The following is a 24,356-nucleotide window of genomic DNA, read 5'->3' as shown; positions in this document are numbered from 1 at the left end:
TGCAAAGGGGAAGGACAGCTCCCAACCCACGAAGCAATGCTCTCTAGCCCCCATGTCCACAAGCTATCAGCCCCAGGTAGAAAGCCACAGAAGTGAATGACGACTATACTGCATTGTGCAAATCCATGGCTGATCCAAGGGTTCTGCAGTTTGGCCCTATTCTCTCTGCAGCTGGGCCACTACAGGTCACCTTGAGGGGAAAGGAGGGAGTTTATTGCTGAACAAAGCAGGTGGGGGCCTGGGTGAGCAGAAATGAGGGGTGGATGCATGAACAGCTCTAAATAAAAGGATGTGCACATGTAGTGACTCAGCAGCGAAGGAGAAAGGACACGAGAATAAACGGCAAACTTTCCTAACCTGTTATGCACTGGCAATGGTTACAGTTCTGGGCTCTGCCACTAACTCTCTGGGTGACTTTGGGCAAGTCACTCTAGCTTCCTGTGCCTCAGTAAAGCACAGTGGAAAGTGGGAGTGAGGCTGTTTCCTGCCCTTGCAAGAGGTTAGGAGGAGCATGGAGCCTGGTAGACAGGCTCCAGGGCTGGAGACGACAGTGCAGCAGCTGGGTCCTGTCCATGCTGGGCACTGTTCAAACACCTGCTAAGTGGCAGCCCAGCCCCACAGAGCTGCCAGCCAGAACATATGTGGCAGATCCTCAGAAGGGGGAACCAGTCCAAGAGAAACAACTCACTCAAAGTGACATGCCAAACAGAGGCAGAGTGGGGACCGGAGCCTGGGGCTCCTGGATCACAGCTAGGATCCAGCCACTAAGCCGCACTGCCACTAGAAGACCCTCTGTATAATCCACCCTGGGGGCCACATGCATGCCACTGCACAAGGAGCAGATCTGGAGCCAGCCCCAGGGAGTGCAGAGAAGGGACTCGAAAGCCCACAGCACAGGGGGGTGATGGCCATGGCCAGATGCAGGGAGGCTGAGGGGCACAGTTACACAGTAGGAACTCTGTGCCCCTCTGCACTAATCCAGAAGCCTCAGCAATGTTCCCCCATGCCTCCTCTCTGGGACAGCTACAAAGGCCCTGCAGTGCAGGCCATGCTCTGGGCAGACACAAACCACTTCACCGTCTCTGAGGGACTTGTCCACTCCATGTGAACAGCTCCCACTGTCCACTCCAGCTCAGCACCAGGGGCCAGTGTGCTGAATGGAGATGGAGCCCAGCAGGGCTGGCTATTCCCTTCTTGCAGAGTCATATACCAAGTCCATCCCCAGAGGACGCAGCAGGCTTCCCAGCAGGGTATGACATGGTATGGCATCATGTGGGTCACCTGTTGTTTGCCCACTAACCGTCTCCCCAAGGCAGAGGAATGGGCAGGGAGGGCCTTGTGTTGGTAGGGTCTTTGGTGTTTGTGGGGACTGTTAACAACTTGCTCTGGATTCTTCTCTTCTTCTCTCGTATGCTTCATTTCCCCCTCTACATATCATTAATAATGGTGGAGCCACACAACTGCTTTATCATTGACACTTGCCAGGTTCTCATCCTGGGTGCGTGGGTGTGCTGCACACATGAGAAAGTGCTCAGTAGTCCATGGTACATCATCACATTCACATATTGGACTGTCCTTTAAGCCAATCTTGTAGAGCGTGACATTAAAGCATCCAGCTCCAGAGCAAATCCTGTTTAGTTTAATCCATAAATTGAGGAGGAGTTTGTACCCAGGTGGATGAGGTGTTTGGTTCCTTATGAAGCACTTGCTCTGGATTTAAAGAACATCAAAGCACCTGCCTGGCACAGAAGGTGGAGGTTGCGGGGCCTGGTGTAGCTCTTGCTGCTGGAGAGGACTTCACGCCTCAGTCCACTCAGCAGTGAATCACAACAGTGAGCCCTGACTACGCTGGGCATAGGGCTGAGGGGGTTCACCCTACATCGGGGGAGAGGATGATTCTGCTAGTCCCAGGGAATCTGGGCCTGGGATTAAGACTCTGGGGGTGGATTAATCATCAGTCCTAGCTCAGGAGCCTTGGGCAACTCAGCCCCTGGCTGCTCCATCCACACCATACTCTGAGAGCCAAGGCAAAGCCTGAGCCAGCTCATCAGAGCTGTTGTGGGCTGTGACACTCCACAGGCATTAGTCACGTCCAGTGATGGATTCGCACAATGAGTCCCCTGCTTTGGCTCGGTACAAAGTGTTATCTCCCAGCCAGCTCCACTTCCGATCCTGTGGCGTGGCAAATAAATCCCTCTGATGGCCTCTGTCCTCTCTGCCCTGTCATGGCTCACTTAGAACAGGAAACCAAAGAGGCAACCTGCCACCCTCCCCAGACACACCAGCATAAACCATGCCCCCAGCCCTAGCATGTGCCCTCTGTGGGGAAAGGACTCAGCTAAGCCACCCTGAGGGGAAGGCAGGGGTGCTCCCTGGCTTCAGAACTGGTTGGGTCCCTGGCACCAGTTAGAGCAGGCTTAGGGATGCTCTAATCTACCAATCTGTATTTCCCCCACAGGACCATCTTGTTTGCCATAGTCCCTCTGCCTTCTCACACACCAGAGTGTCTAGCACTTTAACCCTGGGTGATCCAGTGGGTACAGCACCAGACTGGAATTTCGGACACCCAAGTACTATCCCTGGCTCTACTTCTGAGTGAGCGTGGGTGGTCACTGTGCCTCTCTCTGCCTCAGTTTCCCCATCTGTCAAATGGGGATAAGGATACCGGCCTGTTTTGGGATCCATCAGTGGAAAGTGCTACATAAGCACTCCATGTTCACAGCACTGGAGGTGAGGAGCAGTCCCCAGGTATCTTGAACACTGTCATCTCTCCCTACAAATGTATTGATGCTTGTCTTCCTAGGGAAATAGCTGAGCCTCCAACCCACCCCTGGGTGCCAGCTGAGAACCAGGCACACCCTAGTTCCACTCCAACTCCTGTTCATGACAGTCATGCCAAGGGACCAACCACGATTGGGCCCCCTGGTACAAGGCTCTGTAGAAATGTCCCTGAGCAGCCAGCAGCGCAAACCAAAAGGGGGAGAGAAGGGAGAGAACGTGATGTCCCTTCCTCATTCAGCATTTTCACATTTCTCTCCTGCTCCAGGGTGCAGTGAGGGGAAAGAGACATCATAAATGGGCCTTGGTGGCTAGAGTTAACTCACACCAGTGCAAGTTAGGTATTGATACCAGCCACCTGCTCATGGGCTGGCCCTGTCACCTGGGCAGAGGGATGAGTGCAGGAAATCAGCTAGTTACCAATGTGCTTAGAAGAGCCTACGGGAATTACATTCCCCAGCTTCCTTTGATGACCAGCGGGAATCAGGGGCCACATTCTCCTGAACCCTTTTGGAAACCTCAGCAAGGATGCCCCTGCCGCAACACAGCACCAGACCTAGCCAAGAGGCTGAGGACCAAGTGGGCCTTGAAGACCAAATTCTCCCTGTGGCCTGCAGGAAGGTCCCTCGGAGACAGCCTTGACAGGGCAGAGTGTTGGGAGCTGGATCTAGCCCTAATACTGCCTTTGCTGGCAGCCCACCTCAGGGCTGGCACTGCCACTCTCCCACCCATGCCTCCCAACCACTGCAGGTGGATTAAAAAGAATCTGCACAGCAAACCACAACTCACTCATACACGCAGCCACATATGCAATCACACACAGGCAACCAGACCCCTTCCTCCCATGGTTAGAAGGGCAGGTGATTAGTTAATTAATCACTGTTTCTCTACTCAATCACTTATTAACATGCTGATTACTCCAAAGAAAGTGCCCTGGCCGGATCGATAGTCATCAAAGCTCCTTCATAGACTGATGACTTGCCCTTTGGATGTTGCTCTGATTAAATCTCAATGCCGGGGAACTCATTCTTTATGGATTTGGTATTAGCAGCCATTGGCCAGGTCCTGGGAGCCTGGCTGAATCCCTGCCTAGGCAACATGGTGCTGAGGTCAGTGGGATTTTGCCCCAGGATCAAGCAAAGCACCCCAAGCTTTGGCATAGCTCGCTGCTATTTCATTCTGCATGGTCAAAGCACCTCTGAGAAGGAGATCTCCAAAGGCTTTGTAGGGTCACTCACTGTTACAGGCAATGAGGTGGAGGGAATAAGTTTTGTTATGGCAGCACAGGTGGTAGTTCAAGTCTTGCTCTGGACTCCTGATGAGGACTGCTGTGGGTGGGTACTGGGTCATTAGGCTGGAGAGCCCGTACGGCCAGGTGTGACACTAGCCACACCTCTCCCTCACATGCCTTTGACTACAGATGCTAGTATGCCTCTGCTACACCAGCACAGTAGGCCACCCCAGCTCAGAATAGATCCTGGATTTTGAAACCCAATGGCCTCAAATCAGGAATCATGCCCCCATAACCAGGCAGAATAAATGAAGCTCCCACTGCATGATACTCCTTACATCATAAAAATAAGTAGCATTTCCTCCCCTTCCCATTGCTGCAGATGGGTAGACTGAGGCACAGAGCATCTTAAAGCAGATTTTTTCAGAAGGGGTCTCTGCTTGGGGAAGCCTCTGGTTTGGGGTGAGAGGGTTGGGGCCTGATTCCATGAGCACGCTGAGCACCCACAGCCTATCTGAAGCCAGTAGTAGCTGCACATGTTCAGTCTGTATGAAAACAGGCCTGCACTGAAAAAATTAGGGGCACTGAAAGCAAGGGGACTCTTGGGAGATGTGGAAATTGGGAAGCAAGCTCTCATCCCCTGCTGTCACCCTCCTCCTAGCTGTGTCTGCACCTGTGGCCTCTTTTCTGGATACAGAGGAGCTGGGTTCCTTCCCCGTGGATAATTCAGCCAGGGGCACTGCAGGACCGACACCAGGCTCTTCTGGGAAATCTCTCCAGTCTCTGCAGTCACCAGTGCTGTTCCACCAGGGTTCATCCCCCCCAGCAGTGTCCCCCACTCCTACCCACACACTTCTCACCTGACTTTGGTGGTACTGGGCATGGCGTGGGGAAAAGTGGAACTTCAATGTACTGGCTGGTAACTCCCTCCTTGCAGTGAGGACATGGGCAAAGTCCCTTGAGGGCTCACAGTCCTCCAAGGCCTTCCTGCCATTCCCCTGTGTGCTGCCAGAAGGACAGATTAGTTCTCCCACAGTTCACTGGGAAAGAAGTAGAGTGACTCAGCTTACTGCAGCAAAGGGAATGCTGGAAGATGCCATCAGGGACAGTAACATTGGTGGGAGCTGCCAGGGCAGACTAATGGGGAAGTTCAGACCTGGATGCCAATTAGCTGGCTAAATCAGCAATAGTGACACACCCTTAATGCAGACACAGTAGAAGCAGCAGCCTAGGAACCCTCCCACCCTGCCATTTAGCCCTCCTCTTTCATATGACAAAAACGGTGTCTGCTTTGCGCACTTTGCCATTTTTGTCAATTCGGGAGCTCTTGGCCGTCAGAGATGTCACCAGCTACATCACCCTGGCCATTTCCTCCCTTCCTCTGCCTCAGTTTCTCAATTTCCATCCATTGAGTATAATGACACTCGGCTGCCCCTGATGCTCCAGGTGAGGCTGTGAGGCATCATTAATTATCATCACTGTGCTTTGAGATTCCTGGACAGGAGGGGAGGAGAATTATTGCCCTCTCCAACCCGAGTTATCCCTTTATCTCCTCTCTCATCATTTTAAGTAGACAGAAGCAAATACTCATTGCTCTCTTATCAGCCCCTGGGGGGGTTTGTCAGGGCTGGGCTGGCATGAGCCATGCTGATCTGTCAAGGCTTTGCTCCATCCTCAAAGACGCACAGTGTCAAGAGCCAATGTGCGTGCCTGACAAATGGCCTCATAGATATCAATTACAGGGAAGAAGCCCTGACACGGAGGCACTAATGCCCCACCACAATAAATGAAGCAGGTGCTTTGCCATGAGGATAACCTGGAACTGACCTCACCCTGCATGCAGATGGCTTCAGCAGGGAACAGAACCTCAGACACTTCTACATCCCTCCCACTGACAGCTGGAGTCAGGCTAACAGAAAGAAGGGAGTTGGGGCAGCTCCTGGAGACAGAGCCATGTGGAGTCCGTTTCTCCACCACACACAACCTAGAAATACACGGAGAGGGGCAGAGACCCCAGAATGGTGTGTTCAGTCATACCCCCACCGATAGCTTTTGCCACTGTGCACACACACGCATTCACACCCCTTTTCACCCTTCTCCACTCCCACCCACACACACATTCACATTCTCTATTACCCAGTCTCACATACACACACTAACCTACTCCCCATCTCACAGACTCAGACATAAGTGTACATGCTCACCTACACATGCCCACCTACTGTTCATACACGCAGGCCATGTAGGAACTAAGATGCCGTCAAGGTGTATGTACTTGGGCTGGTTTTCATCTGGCCCGTCTGGTGCCAACCACAGAGAAGCCAGAGAGGCTATCAGATGCCAGGCATCTTAGGTTGCTAATGCTAGCCATACCAAAGCCAGCAGAATTAAAGCCAGACTGAGTATGGCAACATGGGCTGCCTTCTCACCTTGGACAGCAGCGTCAGCATCACCATTTGCACAAACTTAGATCTACACATTCACACACTTCATGCTTACACACACAGGCACAAACATACACACACGCACACTCTCACTGCCACTCAGCCATAGATAAATAAATGCATAGACATACACAGAGCCAAGAATTCTTGTGGGTCATATCTTTCATTGGACTACTGCATGATTGGGATAGATAGGCAAGCTTTCAGGTACATGCATACATACACACATACTCAGGCACTCACTACTGCAATCACACAATCTCACACTCCCAACTGCACACACAGGTACTAGCTCACACTCACACCCTCATATATGCACTCTTACCCACATAGCTACTGTTTCACATTTGACCTTGCACTTACTCTCACACATACAGTCACTCACACTGAGGTAGTTTCTCACACTTGGCCTCACACACATTCTCACACTCACACTTTTACACATACACATGCACTCAGAAAGGTAACTCAAGGGCAGCTTATCTCATCATGACCTCCTGCAAAGTCCCTTCCCCTACAGCACCTGGCACTGCCCACAGAGATCGGCTGAATGGAGCTCCTGGAGCTGCCTAGGGATTTCTCTTGGAAGGTGGATGAGACCTGATAGACTCAGCAAGAAAGACCCAAAGGCACTGCACCAACCCCTAGGAGTGGGTTGTACAATGAGTTCAGGGCCCATCTAGCTCCCAACCAGGCTTCCAGCTCAGATGCCCTGTTTGTGAGCTGAGCAGGCCACACTCCCCCTGCACAGCTCCAACTCTGCCCTAGTTAGTGACCCAGGTGGCCCCCAACCCCTCACTTCCTTTCATGCCTCAGCCATCAGAGACACGGTGTGTCTCTACAGCCCTGCCCCTCATGCTCAGGTCACTATACCTCTGAGTAAAGTGCCACCCAGCAACTTGCCAGCAGCCTGTCACCTCAGAGGGCAGCACATCAAGGCCAATCATACAAAAGTAGGGCTGGAAGGGACCTCCAGAGGTCATGTAGTTCAATACCCTATCTGAGCCAAAATGATCTCTAGTCAAACTATCCTATACAATCCATAATCTAACCTCTTAGTAAAACTACTGTCAACCCTGATACAAGACATAACACCCTAACCTGACACAGGGGAACCACTGCGTCCAATATCCTGCTTCTATCAAATGTTGTTCATATGTACTCGAGACCCCAGGTAGAGGGCCATGCCCCCTGTTACAGAGGAAGGCAAACCCCCCCACAGTCCATACCATTCTGGCCATGGGGTAAATCTCCTTCCTGACCCCAAATATGGTGGTCTGTCTGACCCTGAGCCAGGAATCTCCACCTAGAAGTGCTTTGCTGCCCTAGTCATCTGTCAGGGAGGATTTATGACCCCCTACCCCACCCCACCCTGGCCACCTATCACACTGGTGCCAGGGAACAGGTGGGATGGGGGACAGGGATGAGGATGATGTGTTGTATGAGAAGAGAGGGGATGTCAGGAAATGGGCATGGCAGAGGGCAGGAAGGGCACAGGGACAGGTGAGGGGTGTGCCTGGAGCAGGGGAACAGCAGAGCTGGGGGCTGGGGGCATCCAATGGACCTGATACGCCCCCAGAGCTGGGAGTCTCCCTGCAGATGCCAGACATGGAAGCCCAGCTCCTGCTCTCTGTGGCCAGTAACCAAGCTTTCCCCAGGGTGCAGGGAGGTTCACCCCTGTGTCCTCCCAAACACAAAGAGGGGTTACCTCCATCCATGCTGCCTCAGCCCCTTTCTTACTATCTGTTGCACAGTGTTTCTATGAGCTGTTCAACAGGTGTCTTCTTTCAACCCAGAAGCAGCGGCATTTCAGGAGCAGATGCAGAGGGGGGCTTGATCCTCTAAGACTTTGTGTATCTGCTCCCTGGGGTGACCTGCAACCATGTGGCACTGGCTTCTTATGCAGGCAGGGTAAGCTCTCCAGTAAGGTGAGGCCTTGAGCCTTCCACATTGTCTAGGACAGTGGTTCTTTACCTTTTTAGACTCAAGGCACCCCGGGATAGACTCGAAGCACTCCTCAGAAAATGCCAGTTCTTTGTTTTCACTCTCAATACAGAAAAATAATTGAGCAGTTTTTCTGTTGCAAAAAACTCAGATCACAACTATGGATTCCTATTTGAATTATCTGGATTTCTCTTGTGAATCAGGTTTGCATGCCACACAGTGCTAACATTGTGTGGCACCCCTCAACACCCTTGAAAGGATCTCAAAGCACCTCAGGGTGCCATGGCACCCTGGTTGAGTTTCACTGGTCTAGGATCTACCAATGCCTAGACTGGGAACTGGGCTGACATGAAATGAAGGAGAACAATGAGATCCTTATCCTCTCTTCCTCACCCCCAAGGGCCCGAAGATCCTTTGAGAGGGGAAGCAGGGTCTGTCTAGGGGTGGCTGGGCCATGCTGTGAGCACAGCAGGGATTTAGTCAGACTGCCCCACTGCCACTGCCCAAGCTAGTCAGCAGGATGCCAGGCTGCTCCCACTGGCGCTCAGTCTGCTTTCCCATGCAAGCAACGTGGTGGGTGCCAGCAGGGACACTGCCAGCCCTCACATTTCCCAGCCCTGGTGCTCACGCTCCTCTGGCTCCAAGCCAGAGCTGTCCACCTCAGAAAGGTCATAAGCAGATGGATGCCAGCAGCCCGCTGGGGAGTGACCCTTGCCTCACCCCACAGGAGCAGGGTACCCAGTGGGGCCTCATGCTCACCTACCATCTAGAGCAGCAAATGCCTCTGCAAGTCAGGCTCCCCTCCCCTCTCCCTCTCTCCTCAAGCATACACAGCACCCTGGCATGCCTTTGCATGCTCACACCTTGCACTGCAAACACCTCAGCACGTTCACACCAAGTGCGATGCATGCCTCAGCACACTCACACCAAGCATCGAACACACCTCAGCGCACTTAAAGCACCTCGCACACCACCTCGCCCTAGGACGCACCTGGTCACACGCACCTACTTGCACGTGCTCACACCTCGTCATGCTCACACAGAGCCCTCAGTACTGACTGCCATACCCAAATCAAGGCAATCTTCAGACCACCCCTGCATTCATGCACAGCCCCATCCTCAGCAGGTGCTGTGAGCAGCCTCCACCCCTTGCACTTGGAAACAGGGAATGAGGCAGTGAGTGGGGGAGCGGTATGCAATGGACTGGGTGACTGAGGCAGGGTTTTCCTAAAAAGTGGAGGAGTCTGTAAGTTACTGAGCTGCTGGAGAAGCCCCAGGCTCTAGCTCAAGGCCATTCCCAAAGCAGGTTAGTAACCAGGATGCTTGCAGCCAGCTGGGAAGGTAAAAGGCACATCCTGGATTCTAGGCACCCACACCTACAGCTACTCCCCCACCCTTGCTATTTCATCCCTGTCCCAACTCCCTACACCAGGCCCAGGGAGCACAGCTGCTCCCAGCAACCCCTTCCCCATTGGGACACAAAGAACCTGCTCACTGCACCCTAACAGGAAAGCGGGGCCTACAAGGTCTAGAATGCAGTGGGCACAGGTCTTTATGGGGACCCAACATGAGGCATCTTGGAAGGCCTTGTGTTTCTAGATGGTCCTGAGCACCCACCCACTAGCAGCTGGGCCCCTCAAATTAGGCCCCTACATCAGAGTGAAAAATTTAGTCCAAACCGGAGAGAGACGGGGACCAGCTCTCCCAACTCTGGGGCCTGCAGCTGCAAAGCATGGTTTGAATTTATTAGTAGATGCTAAGAATCATGAACCAAAAAGATGACAGAGCCATAAGGGAAATATAGGGTGCCCGAGTGAGGGACTAACATAAGACGGATGGGGGTGAGGAGGAGAATGCAACTAGGTTACAGAAAATACAATGTTAGCCAGCTAAGCCCAGGGGTGGGGCGAGGGGGTGAAGATGCACACAAACCCGTACAATGGTCTGCAATGGTGAAGGGGTAGGTTGAAGAAAGTTTCTCAGTCTATAGTGTCTTATCGCGGGGGTCCTCTTCAGATGGAGTGGAGTGGTCCGTCATAGAAGATTCCTCTTGGAGTCCATCAGGTGCAGAGGGGGATTCAGGTGGTCCCCTCTGGGTCCGGTCCGGCAGCAGTCGGTCCGGTGGGGTCAATGTATTGGTGATGGCCCATGATGTGCTCGATGTAGATGTCACAGGACCAACAGATGGTGTTGGACAGCATGAGGCAGCGCATCCACTTGGTGTAGTGGCGGGAGACGCAGCAGGCATGCAGGATGCTCTCGTTGCTGGGGTCCCAGGCTCTGAGAGTTCCCAAGATGAGCACGTCAACCATCACGTTGTAGCCATGGCCTCTCAGGATGTCGGCCACCAGGACGTACTTCTCCCACTTGCAAGCCCAGGCGTTGGTGAAGGCTTGGCGCCGGTTCTCAAAGGGGATGGTGACGTCCACGATCACAATCTTCTTGGCCTCCTCATTTGTGATGACAATGTCAGGGGTCATCTGGCTCTCACAGCCCAGGATAGTGTGGTTCATGGAGATCTCACCTGCTGCAGCCGGGATGCCCTTCACCAGGCGGCCCTGGACAGAGTTGTGGCAGAGCTGCCAGGCTCTGGCGTGTGGCCTGCAGCTGCACAGCACATGGGGAGGGCCTCCAAGCCAGACTCACATGACACTGAGCTGAGCCTTGGGAGCAGCTCAGACTAGAGCTGGCACCACAGAGAACACAGTCCATAGAAAGGGAATATGAGCAGAGTGTGTCTACCCATCCTGCCTCCCCAGCTGATCCCTGCCATGCAAAGCCAGGACACTGCCAGCTAAAAATCAAAGCCCACTGCTCAGGCAGTGCCATCGCCCTTTGGCACACACTCCTTTTCCTCAGCCCCTCTTTCTCCCCTTTGTCCCAGGGCTTCTGACTTGAGGCTTACCAGCAGGGGCCAGGGCAGAGCTGGAAGAGAACAGGAAATTATACACCCCATGGAAAGGAGAGGGGGCATTAGGTAGGAAGCACAGTATCTCCATGGAGTCTGAGCACTGACTCTCACTGCCAGCCTAGGCACCAGCACAAGAAAGCTGCAGCCACAGGCCAACTTGCCTTGGATGGGTGGGAAATTCTAGTTCACCTGCCTAGGATGAGGGCAATTCAGTAACAGCCACCAGTTTGCAGTCAGCAAAGAAGGAGGAAGACACTTTGTAGCCCCTAGGTACCCACAGCTCCTGGGCTAAAGGGCTGTGGGACATGTGGCCAGATGAGGAACTGGATGGGAGCAGGGCCTGTGGGGAAGCCTCATGGATCCACAGACTTAAACATAGGGGCTGTGTCGCTTTATTGCACATTAGACTAATCTAATGTGCAGTAAAGCATCACCATTTACATGTGCGCATCAATTACTGCACATTAAATTAGTCTAATGTGCTGTTTGCTAGTTCCAATATTATTCAAAAAATTCAGGTGCATTAATTGCACATGTAGACACACCCAGTGTCTCACAGAGCACAGAGTCCCTGAGAGTTAAGTGGTCTCTCCCTGCATGAAAGAGTCCCCCTGCCTAGACTAGAGCCTGGCGTATAGGGCCTGTGGAACACAAAACCAAGGGACACTGGTTCTCCCCCCAGCACCTTGTGCAGGAAGAGGATGCCAGGGGCTAACAAGGGAAAGGGCAGAGCTTCCAATAACCAGGCAAAGGAAGAGAGGTGGGGGAAGGGAGAGAAAAATAGCCAGGCAGGGACAGTAAAGAACAGACTACAGATAAGAGGAGAGAGGAAAGGAGATGCTAATGTTGTCATGGTTCTAAGCAGCCAGCCTCATTTCCTGCCATGTGCAGGCCAATGCTTTCATTAGCCACATCCCTGAACACATCCCCTGTGCCCCTGTGCCTGCATTGCCCAGCAAGCCCCCAAGCTGGGGACCCAGCTCCGCTGCAGCACTGGGGAATACAGCACCTGTGGAGGGGCAGGCAGCTCCTAGGCCCTACTCATAAGCTGTCCCCTAGCCCTTGCAGCTGCAGAATTGTGCCACTTTCCTGGGAAGGACATACCATCAGGGTGAGGCCATTGGCACTGCCTGCTTTCTGCTCAGCCAGGGGCTCTGAGGTTCCCACCTTTCCTTGCAGGAGGAAACTCCACCTTCTTGTGCTGTGTGCGTGCACAATGGGTCCTGCCCCCTGGCTGGGCTCTCAATGCAACCACAATACAAGTAATAACGTTGTCACTATGAATAATTCCCTGGGGCTTTGATTCAAGTCCCTGCATCCCTACCCTGATTCCTCAAGGCTTTCAAGGTTTGCCCCAGTGCAGCTGTTCCCAGAGGATCACATACATCGCCCTCTCATCAGCATTCTCTCTGCTGAAGGAAATGCTGTTGTTCTCCACACTCCTGTGGGAATATCCCTTGTGTCCTTCTTCAGGAGGCAGAGGAAGGACTTCCAGCTCCTTGCTGCAAGGACATCTCCATTCTCCCTCAAGCAGTGCCAGAGGAGGGCTGAGCTGACACACTGAAGCTGGCTGGAGACATTGAATCTGCCTGTGTGCTGCCAGCTGTGGCACATGGATGGAAGCCTCTGCTGAATTCTCGGGGAACTGGGATTTTCTGGAAGGGCTTCTCAGAAGCAGGAAGGACGTGGCTTCCCCAGAGCAAAGGGATTACGGGAGCAGCAGCAATGATGAGAGCTGAATGGACACAAACTGGCAGAGGCAGAGAGAAGCAACCAGAGACCACATTGTAGAAGCCCTCCAATCTAACCCACGGGGAGAGGGCAAAGGGACAGGCCCCTGGCTCCACTGGTACCAGTTATTATCCACCTCACACTGGCCATCAGAGACCCAAAGCAAGATCAGGCCCCACTGCACCAGCTCTCTGCTGAAAAGAGCAGAACCAAAGGAAACGCAAAGCAACATGCCCATGGCTGTGCAACAAGTCAGTGGCAGAGCTAGGAATACAAAACCAGCCCTTTGCTATGACATATGAAGCCTCCCCCATCAGTGGTGCTATGCCACATCTGAGGCGTTTGTCTGGTGCACATCACCACCCAATATGTTCTCCACCCATCCCTGTGAGGCAGAGAAAGGCTGTTACCCTTATGGCACAGACTGGGATTCAAGTATCTACAGACACAGGCAGTTCAGAAGTGCATGAGCACTGAGTTAAGGTGCCTTTGAAACCCCTGCTGGCCCCTTAAGTGCCTAGATCAGGGATGGGCAATTATTTCAGCTGGAGGGCCACTTAATGAGTTATGGTGACCTGTGGAGGGACACATCCATCTCTCTTCCTCCTCTGTCTCTCTCTGTCTGTCCGTCTCTCTCCTCTTCTTTGTCTCTCTGTCTCTCCCTCCCTCCCTCCTTCCAGAACCCAGCCAAAGCTGTAGTTTGCCAGGAGCACCAACACTCAGCTGGGACCCAGACAGGGACTTCTACGGCAGTGATCAGGCAGTGGTGTCAGCTGTGGGTGCAGCCAGCAGGATCTAAAGCCCCAACGCAGAACCTGCCAGTTGTGTTACAGCTGCTGCTGCCCACCCACCACAGTGGAAGCCCTGCCTGGGTCCACAGATGATACTGCCATGTCAAGGGCCAATGCTGCTGGACAGAAGCAGTCCCACCTGCCTGCTCAGCATGATGCAGCAGCTGGAGCTGCCAGCTGCCTGCATGCCAGAACCAATGAGTTGGCAGCTGTTCACCCACAGGCTGGATTGAAACTGTTGGTGGGCTGGATCTGGCCCATGGGCCGTATTTTGCCCACCCCTGGCCTAGATCCTTTTGCAAACCCATTCCTGAGGCCAGCAAGGTGCCCATGGAGCATGGGACTGACTCCAGGTCCCCATGGCTAGGGCTCTAGCCTCAGGGCCACCCTGGATCTCTGCTGAGCCCCACCAGCTGCTGCAGATCTGGCCCATGAGCTGTATAAGCAGTTAACTCTCAAAGGCCACATGCAGGCTTGTGGGCACAAAGGCATGTGTCACACAACAACTAGGACCCCCGCCCCATTGATTTGGGCAATCCACCCCTTCAGCCTTAATGCACTTCTGCAACTCCTGGCCCAGGCCATAAGGCGAAATGAACTTCAGACCCATGCCACAACCGTCTCTTTAGCCCCAGCAGGACTGACCAGGACTCACCGGGCAAAGATGCAGTGCCACCCAATGTCTTCTTGGAACAGGAAAAATGCATAAAAAGCCGAATGGCAGAGCAAGCACTTTGCTCCTCCATTTGGCACTGCCCCCTACAAATGGCCAATCTATAGCAGATTCAACTCAGGAACAGGAATAGATAGGGTATCCCCTTCCAGCCTAGGTAGAGGCACAGGGGATCCCCAGCACATTGCCAGCACCTCCATCAGACAGGCCAGATGCAGCTGAGGAGCTGCACTCAAGCCTTCTACTCCATTTGCTAATATATCAATTCTGCTCCATGCAGAGCAGCAGGAGGGACCAGCCAGGGGTGGTGATGGGGAGGGGATGGATGTAGGAGGGACAGAGACATGCTGAGGTGGGTGTCTGGTCAGATCCCAGTACTGGGGCAATATGGAAAAGTTTGCTGCACACAGCATCAGGCTGCTGGATCTGCTGACAGCCCCAGCTGCCTGTCGAGATTTGCTTTCATGGAGCACCTTCCCATACACTTTGTGCAAGCTCTGGCATGGTGCAAGCTGGCTCTCATGCATCCATCCACCTGGCACACTCTCCCTTCACTAAACACCAAGCATTACTCATCACAGTGTACAGACGCTAAACTTAGGCGTCAATCTCCTTGGGTCAGTCTCGTCTCCCAGAGAATGGCCTGCAAATATCCAGGCCAGCCAGAACCCAAGGCTGTCAATGAAAGAACCACCCACGGGAAGAATCCTGCACAGGTTGTACAACTCCTAGTGCCCAGCAGGAGGTGCTTACCTGGGAACTTTAATGAGTAGGCAACTGGTGATGCTGGATGCCAGGCACGCAGGCTCTACAGAGCAGAGACTCAGGGTACTCAGACTTGATGGTGCAACCCAGGCTCGACCAGCTGCTAGCCTAGTCCTGGGCTCCCCATGCAGCTCTGTTGATGCCTGACACTCCCGCCCCCAAGGCCTCTGCTACCCCACCCCAGTTCTTCAGATGCCCTTCAGTCCTGTCTCTGCAGCTCCACAAGCTCCCACGGCCAACACAGACAGGGGTAGATACCATGACAATTGAAACCAGCATCTCCAACCAGAAATGAGGTGGTAGAAGGCAGCCAGCACCACTCCTGTCATCCAAGATGCTGGGCTTGGATGTAGCCCCTGCACTACAATAGACACTAATAATAACCTGCAACTCATACCACCTGGGGACCACTGAACAGCCATGAGATGGCAAGCCTAAAAACTGGGACTGGACTGTAGCGGAAGGGCCCTGAAGCTCTCTCCTTGCTCCTTCTGGTGTACCAGTTGGTTGCCTCCTTGATTTTTGTTCAGTTTGAGTTGTGAGCACCCCAGGATCTCACACACAAGATCAATGGGGGGAGCAGGGGCGCTGATGAAAAGCTATTTACTTAGGACAAAATCAATTCCCGCCTCTAATTTTTTAAGCACTCATTTGAGGCAGATGCAGGATCAATAGACAGAAAAAATAATACAGGCAGAAAAAAAACCTGGGAAGAGATGCAATTATCTCCTCTGAGCAGCAAGGGAGGGGAGGGCTGTGACGTAGCGGTGGCCACATCACCACGCACCATGGACAGGAACGGTCCATGCTGAAGAGGCATTAATTCATCACACTGCAATTGCTACCTCTCCCATCAAGCTCCTTCTCACAGACCCCAGAGCAGGTTAGAGGGGTGGTCAGTAGCACTAACCTGCCCTGGGGAAATTGAGGTATAGGGTAGGGAGAGGTGTCCCCAGTGTTGTGGTTTTGAGTTGGTCAAAGAGGAAAATATATTTCTATATATCTTTCTTTCAGGGACTGACAAGCTGCGATGATCTAACTCATGCCCTCCCTGAAGGCTCCCAGGCTCTCCCCACAGCAGGGGCCTGATTCCCCTGGTACTGACCATGTGTTTCACTCACTGCTGTTCACTCCTTGGGGGCCATGAGCAGAGTGGGGAGGAGGGTCAGTCTAATGCAGCAGTTCTCAACCTATTTGCCTTAGTGGGCCACACTTGCAGCTCTCACTGTGTTACATGGGCCACACATTCCTGCCCTGGTCCTGGGCCTACATACCACCCTGGCTGGGCAGTGTCCCCAGCCCTGCCCTATTCTACTCTACTCCCTCCCTCACTCTGGAGGCCTCAACCTACCCTTCCCCCACCCCTCTGCATAGACTTACCTGGAGGGAGCTGCAGGAGCTGCTCTCCACACTGCCTGGCTGCCACATGCGTGGCACCCCCTGCCTCCAATTGCCCTCCTCCTGCTCCCCCCAGGCTCAAGCAGCCCCTTGCAGGCTGGAACTCTGCCAGCCTGCAAGGGGAAATCCATGGTTCCCTACATTTTTCTCCTTAAAAGGGGGAAATCTGTGTTTTTTCATGGCAAATGGAAAACCCAGATCCCTGGCTAACAAACCAGGGCCAGCAGCTTTACTGAGGTTTGTTTGTTTTTTTAACAGGATGTCACATGGGCTATAGCAATGTGCTGATTGGGACACATGAGGCCTGCCGGTCATGGGTTGAGGACCACTGATCTAATGCAAGGCTGCTGGGAGAAGAGGCTCTTCAAACAACACACCCCAGTGCTGCTGTGCCCATGCCCCTCCATCCTGCTCTGCAGCCTGCCCTCTACCTCCCTCCCTTCCCATGACCCAGTATTGCCCCCCAGGAATTCCCTTTGTCATTCCAGCTCCAAGCCCTGTCCCACTGCACTGGCCTCATAGGCTGAGTTAGCTCAGACCACTCCAGCCAGGCATTAGTGATAAGATGAGACCCTCAGGACCCCATCTCTGGAAATGGAAAACAACTTCATCAACTTATCTTAGGGCAGGTGGTGCTGTTTGTTCAACAGCTGCCTCCAAAACAGAACAAAACCTGAGGCCCTGTCTAGCTATGGCAGTGGTTCCCAGCCTTTTTAGACTCCAGGGCCTCCCTTGTTAGACTCCAGGCCACCTCAGAAAATCTCAGCTCTGAGTTTTCACTCATTTTGTGAGTGCAGAAAATAACAGAACAATTCTTCTGTTGCAATGAACTTAGCAAACCCACATCAGGTCAGAATGGTTTTGCCACTATGGAGCCCTACATGAAATCTCTGGGTTTATCTTGTGAACCATATGTAGGTGTTTGTATATGTAATATTACATGGCACCCTGCAGCACCCTTGAAAGGATCTCACAGCACCCTGGGGTACCACAACCCCCTGACTGAGAATCACTGAGCTGTGGCAATTGTTTGGCCCCAACAACAGCAGCATCTGAATCTCCTCAGCTTGAAGATGGGTGTGTGTACCCGAAAGCTTGCAAAGAAAGACATTTTTTTACTACTCTTTAGTTGGTCTAATAAAAGATATCACCTCTGACACAAGAGCTTTGTTTATCTCTATTTCTCAGACCAACACGACTATAATATATATCCCTGAACACCTCCAGTGCATGCTTTCTTCCCTGTGATATAGGTCAAAGCTATTGCCCCCTCTTCTGGGTAAGACAGAGAGGATAAAGACTTGCCCAAAATCACACTGGGAGTCATTGTCAGAGAAGAGTCTCAAACCCAGCTCTCTCTAATCCCAGACTCGTGCTCTGACCCCAGGCCTACAAACCACCTCAATTTCCAAGGGAACAATTGGGCTGGGGGTGGTGGCATCACCTGCTTCCTCAGAAATTTAACACACGAGCAGGCAGAAAGAAGTGCATTTCTCTTGCTCCCCAGTATCCCCCTACAACCATGCCCCCCTTCCCTCCCCCCCAGACACACACACCTTGAGAGGACAATAAAAAAGTTTTCCATCTGAAGTGGCATCTGTTTCACCTGAGTTTGGACTGCTGTGTACACACAGGCAGCAAGGGACTAGATAATTCATTCTCTTATCTTGTTCAAACATATGTTGGCCCCAAATTGATCATGGAAGGAGGTTCCGGGACAAGCAGTTTTTTACACAGATTAGACCGATTGTTATTGATGTCCTTAATCCAAAGACATCACTTCCGCTTTCTTCCTGGGTGTGTTGTCTCTTATTGCGCTCGGGGACGGAAATGGGCTTTGGGAAAGGTTTTATGTGAAAATCATCCACTTTCCATTTTTCATCAAAAACCCCAGCAGAAAACAAAGGTTTTGATGGAAAACAACTGTGCCGGACTCTCCAGGAAACTGACCCTGCCTGCAGGTGCCTCAGGGAGGAGCTGAGTCCTTCTGGAGCTCTGTCTCTGACCACACGCAAGCCCCCGGCACTGTCCTGCTGTGTATGATCTCACACATGCACACATGTACACACTGCCCTGAGCACACTGACACCCTGGGCATCCCCCTAAATAGAGACAGGTTGAAATGAAAGAGCTAGAGGAGATTCTCAGAGCTGTTAAGCTAGCTACAGTGCTCTACCCCAGAGGTGGCTGCATTCTAGCAGCAAATAATGCAACCCAGCTACAGGTCTATAAAGAGCTGGGGGAGAGAGGGTACCCTATAAGGGAACTCTGCAGGTCAGCTCAGCTTTGCCCAGGCATCTCTGCCACAGGAGCCAGGACCCATGGGATGTGCTTATCAGCAACCCCGTTAACAGCCACTCCATTATCCTTTATGGCTCCATTAAAGAAGCATGTCTTGTATCAGAAAGGAAATGCCAGATGTCATCAAATCAGCATCCCTGTGTCATCATCCTGGCATCCTGCCACCCCATGGGACCTGCTGTCCATGCACACAGCACCCAGCAAACCTCACACACATCTCTTTATTCTCCCTTTTGGAACCAGGAGTTCTAGTTTTTTGTATGTCTACACATCTTTTTAGGCCTCCTTATGTCACGGTGGGCAGAAAAGCGACAGTGGACAGTGGGCCTGTGAGTTCAAAGCACTGCCAGTCCCATCAGCCCACTATTCATCCCATGCCAATAATTGCTGACGAGATACTTGGAGAAGCTAATTGCACACACACCCTGCCACTTTGCAAGGGAAGCAAGAGAACATGGCTCAGGAGTGAGTTTCAGAACTAGTCATTTCTGCTTATGGCACGTAAGGAGCTGTGGTAATTGCAGCTAGGGAGGCCCCTCAGCACACCCACTGCTCCTGCCTTATCCCATGTTTACAGTGCCCCCTTCTGGCAGAGGCTGGGGTTGCTCCTGCTTGGGAGAGGCTGGGACCAGGTGGCTGGGACGTCCCCAGCCAGCGCTCCTGCACCACCCTTGCAGTGCCGCCTGCTAGGTGAGACTCATCTAGTGCTCACCCTCTACAGCACCGTTTCTCAACCTGTGGGTCATGACCCAAAAGTGGGTCGCAAGAATATATGAAAGGGTCCCACTCAAACTGTAAAACTGGATCAAAAAAACTTTAAAAATGGATTCTCTTTAAAGGAGAAAAGTGTGGGAAACCGTGGCTTTAAGGGGCTGCTTGGGCCCCCCAGATCTCCACACATCACCCCCTTCCCCACACACACATCCCCTGCCCCACACACTGGGGCCAAGACCCACTGCTCTACAGCACTCCCTGCTGGCACGGTATTGGCAAGACCTCAGTCATCCTCAGAAGCCAGTGAAGGCATCCACTCCTGCCCTTGCTGTGTCATGCTGTACCCTACCCCAGGATGCTTTGCAGAGCTATGATCTTTGCAAGAGCATCCATCAAAGCAGGCAGCTTCTTCCTCCAGACTGGACTTGGCTAGAGCTCTCCGTGCCTGAGAGAGAGGTGAGCGGCAGTGATGCAGCAGCCCTGGCCCCATCTCATCCTGACCTCCTTAATCCAAACTGATGGCAGCCGTTCAGCCTTTGCCTCCTGCTGGCTTCTCACACCAGCAATGCACTGTCCATGCTGAGTTCAGAACCAGCTCCCAGTGACTCAAGACTGCCTGCCCAGGGTGGGCTTCATCTCCAGGGCCCTGGGCTGGCTGCAGGGGGGGCTACAGCTGCCCAGCGTATGCCAATCCATCTATGTATGCCTCAGCCCCAAGGCAGAGATAGTCAGAGCTGTGTGTGACACGCAGAGAGAGGCTGGCTTGAGATCAGACCCCCTCCCCATGGAAAGCAGACATGGACTCATGGGGGGATGCAAGTGGGTTGGCATTTAGATCTCAGAGGCATCCTAAAACATCAGGAGAGGCTGGCTGAATCATAAGTTGGCTGGATAAAGCCGTTCGACCTGCAGCACCAGCTACCTTTACACACAGGCATGGGGCAGTCCCTGCCCAGCACAGTGCCAACCCCACTCTCCTGCCTCAGGAATACAGTGCCCATGAGCATCTGCTCCCCCCAAGCACCACTCCCTGCCCAGTATGCCCCAGGTGCCCACAAGTGAGTGCTGGGCCCCTCTTGCCCTTCCCCCTGAGCTGTACCCCACTTCCCTGCCCCCAGCGTGGTCACGTAACAAGTCCCATACTGGGCCAGACCTATGGTCTATCAAGTCCAGTATCCTGGCTCTGACAGCCAGAGGACAAATCTGTATTCCACCTTGATCCCACAAGTCACCGTGGTCCTCAGCTAGTGGCTTCTCCACAGAGCCATCTCCACAGGCTTGTATTTGGCATGCTTTATAGACATCCTCAACACCTGCCCCTTTTGCCCACAGAGAGAGGCCATGGTGCATGCCTACCTCAAGTGCGCTAGGTTGCAGCCCCTCTTCCGGTTCCTTCGGACCCTCCTGCTGAGGTTGTGCCTGCACTTCCCCTGCATTTTTTTTTTGTTATGCACTTCCCATCCGTGGCCCCACCAAGTCCTGGGACCTCCTAGTTAACCTCCTCCTAGCTCTGGCCAAGCTGGTCATTTATAAGACCAGGCTTGGAGGCTCTGGCCAGGAGGAATCCAGGCGAGTGCAGGGCTGCTTTTCTGGCACTCCTCCACTCACATCTCTGGTCAGAGTTTCACTGGTCAGTGTCCACAGGCTCCCTCGATTCCTTCAGGGGGCAGTGGGCACTGGCCAGTGTGCTCTGCTCAGTGTCCCCTTCCAAATCCCTTGTTCTTAACCTGTGACCTCACTCCCATTCCTGTTTTCTTTTTTGGTTGTCTCAGAAATTAATTGATGTGTCCCCAGTGGCCTTCCTTATTAAGGGAGGCTTATAAGTTTTGTGATGAGCAACAGCCCATGATGACTTTTTTGGCATATCAGATAGGCCTGTCTCTGACAGTGGCAGAAATAGATGCTATACAGGGAGAGCCCTGAACTAGATATCTCTAGAGTGATACCCTACCTGGCATCCATCATTATTGGTTTAGAAATGCTAGAAGAAACATCTCCAGCTGTTCTGTTAAATACCCATGAATAGATCTATCATCCATGAATTTATCCCTAGTTATTTTGGTGCCCTTCTCTGTACCTATTCTAGTTCTATTTTCCCCTACCCTTTGCTTCCTATCTTTTAACCAGCTTTCAGTCCACAGAAAAACCTTCTCTCCAATCCATGGCAACAAAGCTTTTTTAAAAGCCTCTGGTGAAGGATCTTGTTGAATGTTTTTTGAAAGTTCACATATATTATGGAAAATGCTGGGGTTCTCCCAAGACTGCTCCCTCCCTCAAAGTACCAAGCCCAGGACCTGCTCTCATGATTCCTGGCCCCAGCCCCCTCTGATCCCAATCTCAGTATCTGCTGCCAGGCACAATCTGCTCCCAAATAGCTTGCCTCAAGGCTGAGTTATGCCCTAGCAACAAGGTAGAGAGGGGGAGTTAGAGAGACCCCCGCCTTCTTTGGTGACCCCAACCCCAGTGGGCCCAGCCCAGAAAGCTCCCTTGGCAAAGCAAACCCAACTGGTCTGTGGCATAGAGGTGGGATTGTGTCAGTACCACAGTCCCATGGATTTTACAGCACAGCTGGAAGCTGAACCTCTCTTCTGAGCCACTGCTCCCATGTTTCAAATGTTGAGCCAGGCTGGCAGCCCAGGAGGGGCCCAGTCCTGACCAGGCTGGACCCTGCAGAGGGTGCTGAGGCCCTTCACAATGATTTGCCCACCCATGCAGGGAGCAGTTAAGGCACAGACCTGAGTAAACTCTGGGGGATGAAAAGGCAAAGCCTTGCTCTTATGATTACCCAGAGCAGAGAGGAATTCATGACCTCATGCCCAAATTACACCAGTCTGAGATCTCATCAGCAGAGCAGCCTATACCCCCAATGCTAGGGACTTTCCATGGATGTCGGCATGATGCCAACAAGCACATCTCCTTTGAGTGACACCTGAGACAGCAGTGTGGTCAGGCCCACAGCTTGACCAGCACCCAGGAGGGGCTGGAGGAGAGGAGTGGACAAGCCAGCCTACTGTAATAGGAAAGCAACCCCTACCACTCCACTGAGCATCCCCAGCCAGCACACTAAAGCAGGATCAATTTTCAGATCCCCTCCAGGCCCCATTTCTCCTGAGAGCTGAAGCAGTGTAAATAGCATGGCCCCCAGCTACATCCTCAACACATGGTAACACAGATAGGTCTAATCTTCTCAAATAGCTTACAAATGTCATGGAGCCATCTGAGCACTCCGGCCAGTGACATGCGAGAAGAGGGACTCATTGCATGCCCCTGCCCCCCCCCCGCCTCCACCCTGGCTTACTTGCACAGACCAAGCGAGCAAGCCCCTCTGGAGCCGGCAGTATTGACAGGGACCAGCGCTGGCAGGGGGACAAGCAGCTTCCACGCCATTTACCAGCGAGTCTGTAAACAGCAATTTTCCAAAGGTCACTGGGCCAATGCTGAGCCAAATGGAAATGCTGCTCTGACTGAGGCCCAGGAAGGAGCAAGGAGGAGGCTGTCATGTGCATCTCAGGATGTGAAACCCTCATACAATGGGGTTCATTGCCCATAAGGTGTTCCCTGGGGCCACTGACCTATGAGGTCTAGGGCCAGGCTCCCAGAATTGAGGCCAGAGAACTTTAAGGCACCTAAAAAGGGACTAAATTTTCCATACCCAGAAATTCCCACTGGGACAAGTTTGCTCAGCATGCATTGTCCAGAGCCCTTGGGAAAATCCAGCCACCACAGCACAGCCCACAGAAAGCAACAGGCACCAGTGCTCTGTGCACTGTAGCCAGCAATCCAACACAGCCTGCCTGACCCTGCAGTGAAGGAGCCACAGAAGTGTCCTTTTCTATTCAGTCCGTGCCCAGGTCACGCCATGCCCAGGTCCTTCTGGGCCATGCATTGTCCCACTTCTTATGGGCTCTCAGACATTCCAGTTCCCCTTACCTGTCCCAGTCAGTGTAAAGCCACCGATCTCAAGTTTAATCTAAGGCAGTGGTTGTCAACCAGGGGTACACGTACTCCTAGGGGTACTTGTAAGGGTCATAGGGGGTACGTGGAACTCCATGTGCATGCGCAGCTGGCCACGTGGAGAGCAACCAGGTCCGGCGGGTAAGTTTGTTGTGGGGGGAGGGAGTGGGGCAAGGGCACGGGCTGCCCAGCCAGGGCGGGGCGCAGGAGTGAGCCGGGGGAGAGTGCCTCCTGTGTCTACACACACTGCAGGAGGGCATGGAGGGGGTGCCCTCAGACCTCCACACAGAGCGGGGCGGGTTAGGGCTGCTGTGGGCTGGGGCTGGGGCAGTGCCGGACTGTACCCAGCAGGGATGTTGGGCTGGGCTGGGCTGGACTGGGCTGGGCTGGGAGAGGGGGGTTGAGGAGTGCTACAGCAAATTTTGGGGTGCTGCAGCCCCTCCCATAGCTCCCCTCCGAGTATCACCACCACCCATCCCGAGCCCATTCCCCACCCCTGCCCTCCCCTGGAATAGCCCAGTGCAGCCTCAGCCCCAGCCCGCCCATGCCCCGTGTGCAGACCTGGGGATATGTACCCCCACGTGCCCAGAAGGGATACACTTGTTAAAACAGGTTGGAAACCCCTGATCTAAGGAGTCCACACCCTTTCTGAACCAGTTTAGGAGCATCCACACAGGGTGATGGTGGCTGAACCAGCTGAACTGGTTTAACTCCAGCTGCT

The 24,356-nt window shown here is 53.1% G+C and overlaps 1 protein-coding gene across 1 annotated transcript in view; it reads right to left on the bottom strand.

Annotated features, from left to right (window-relative positions):
• LOC102567161 (peptide YY) overlaps positions 1-23,109 on the bottom strand; it is a 31,273-nt gene extending 8,164 nt beyond the window's left edge. The window contains exon 1 of the mRNA XM_019475743.2: positions 22,980-23,109. The gene's annotated coding sequence lies outside the window, so the exon portion shown is untranslated. The remainder of the gene's footprint in view (positions 1-22,979) is intronic.
• Between the last annotated feature and the right edge of the window lie 1,247 nt (positions 23,110-24,356).

This window comes from Alligator mississippiensis, chromosome 4 (genome assembly GCF_030867095.1).
Source record: "Alligator mississippiensis isolate rAllMis1 chromosome 4, rAllMis1, whole genome shotgun sequence".
Taxonomy (NCBI): domain Eukaryota; kingdom Metazoa; phylum Chordata; order Crocodylia; family Alligatoridae; genus Alligator; species Alligator mississippiensis.
The sequence above is the reverse complement of the archived record's forward strand: the minus strand, read 5'-3'. Positions and strand labels throughout refer to the sequence as shown.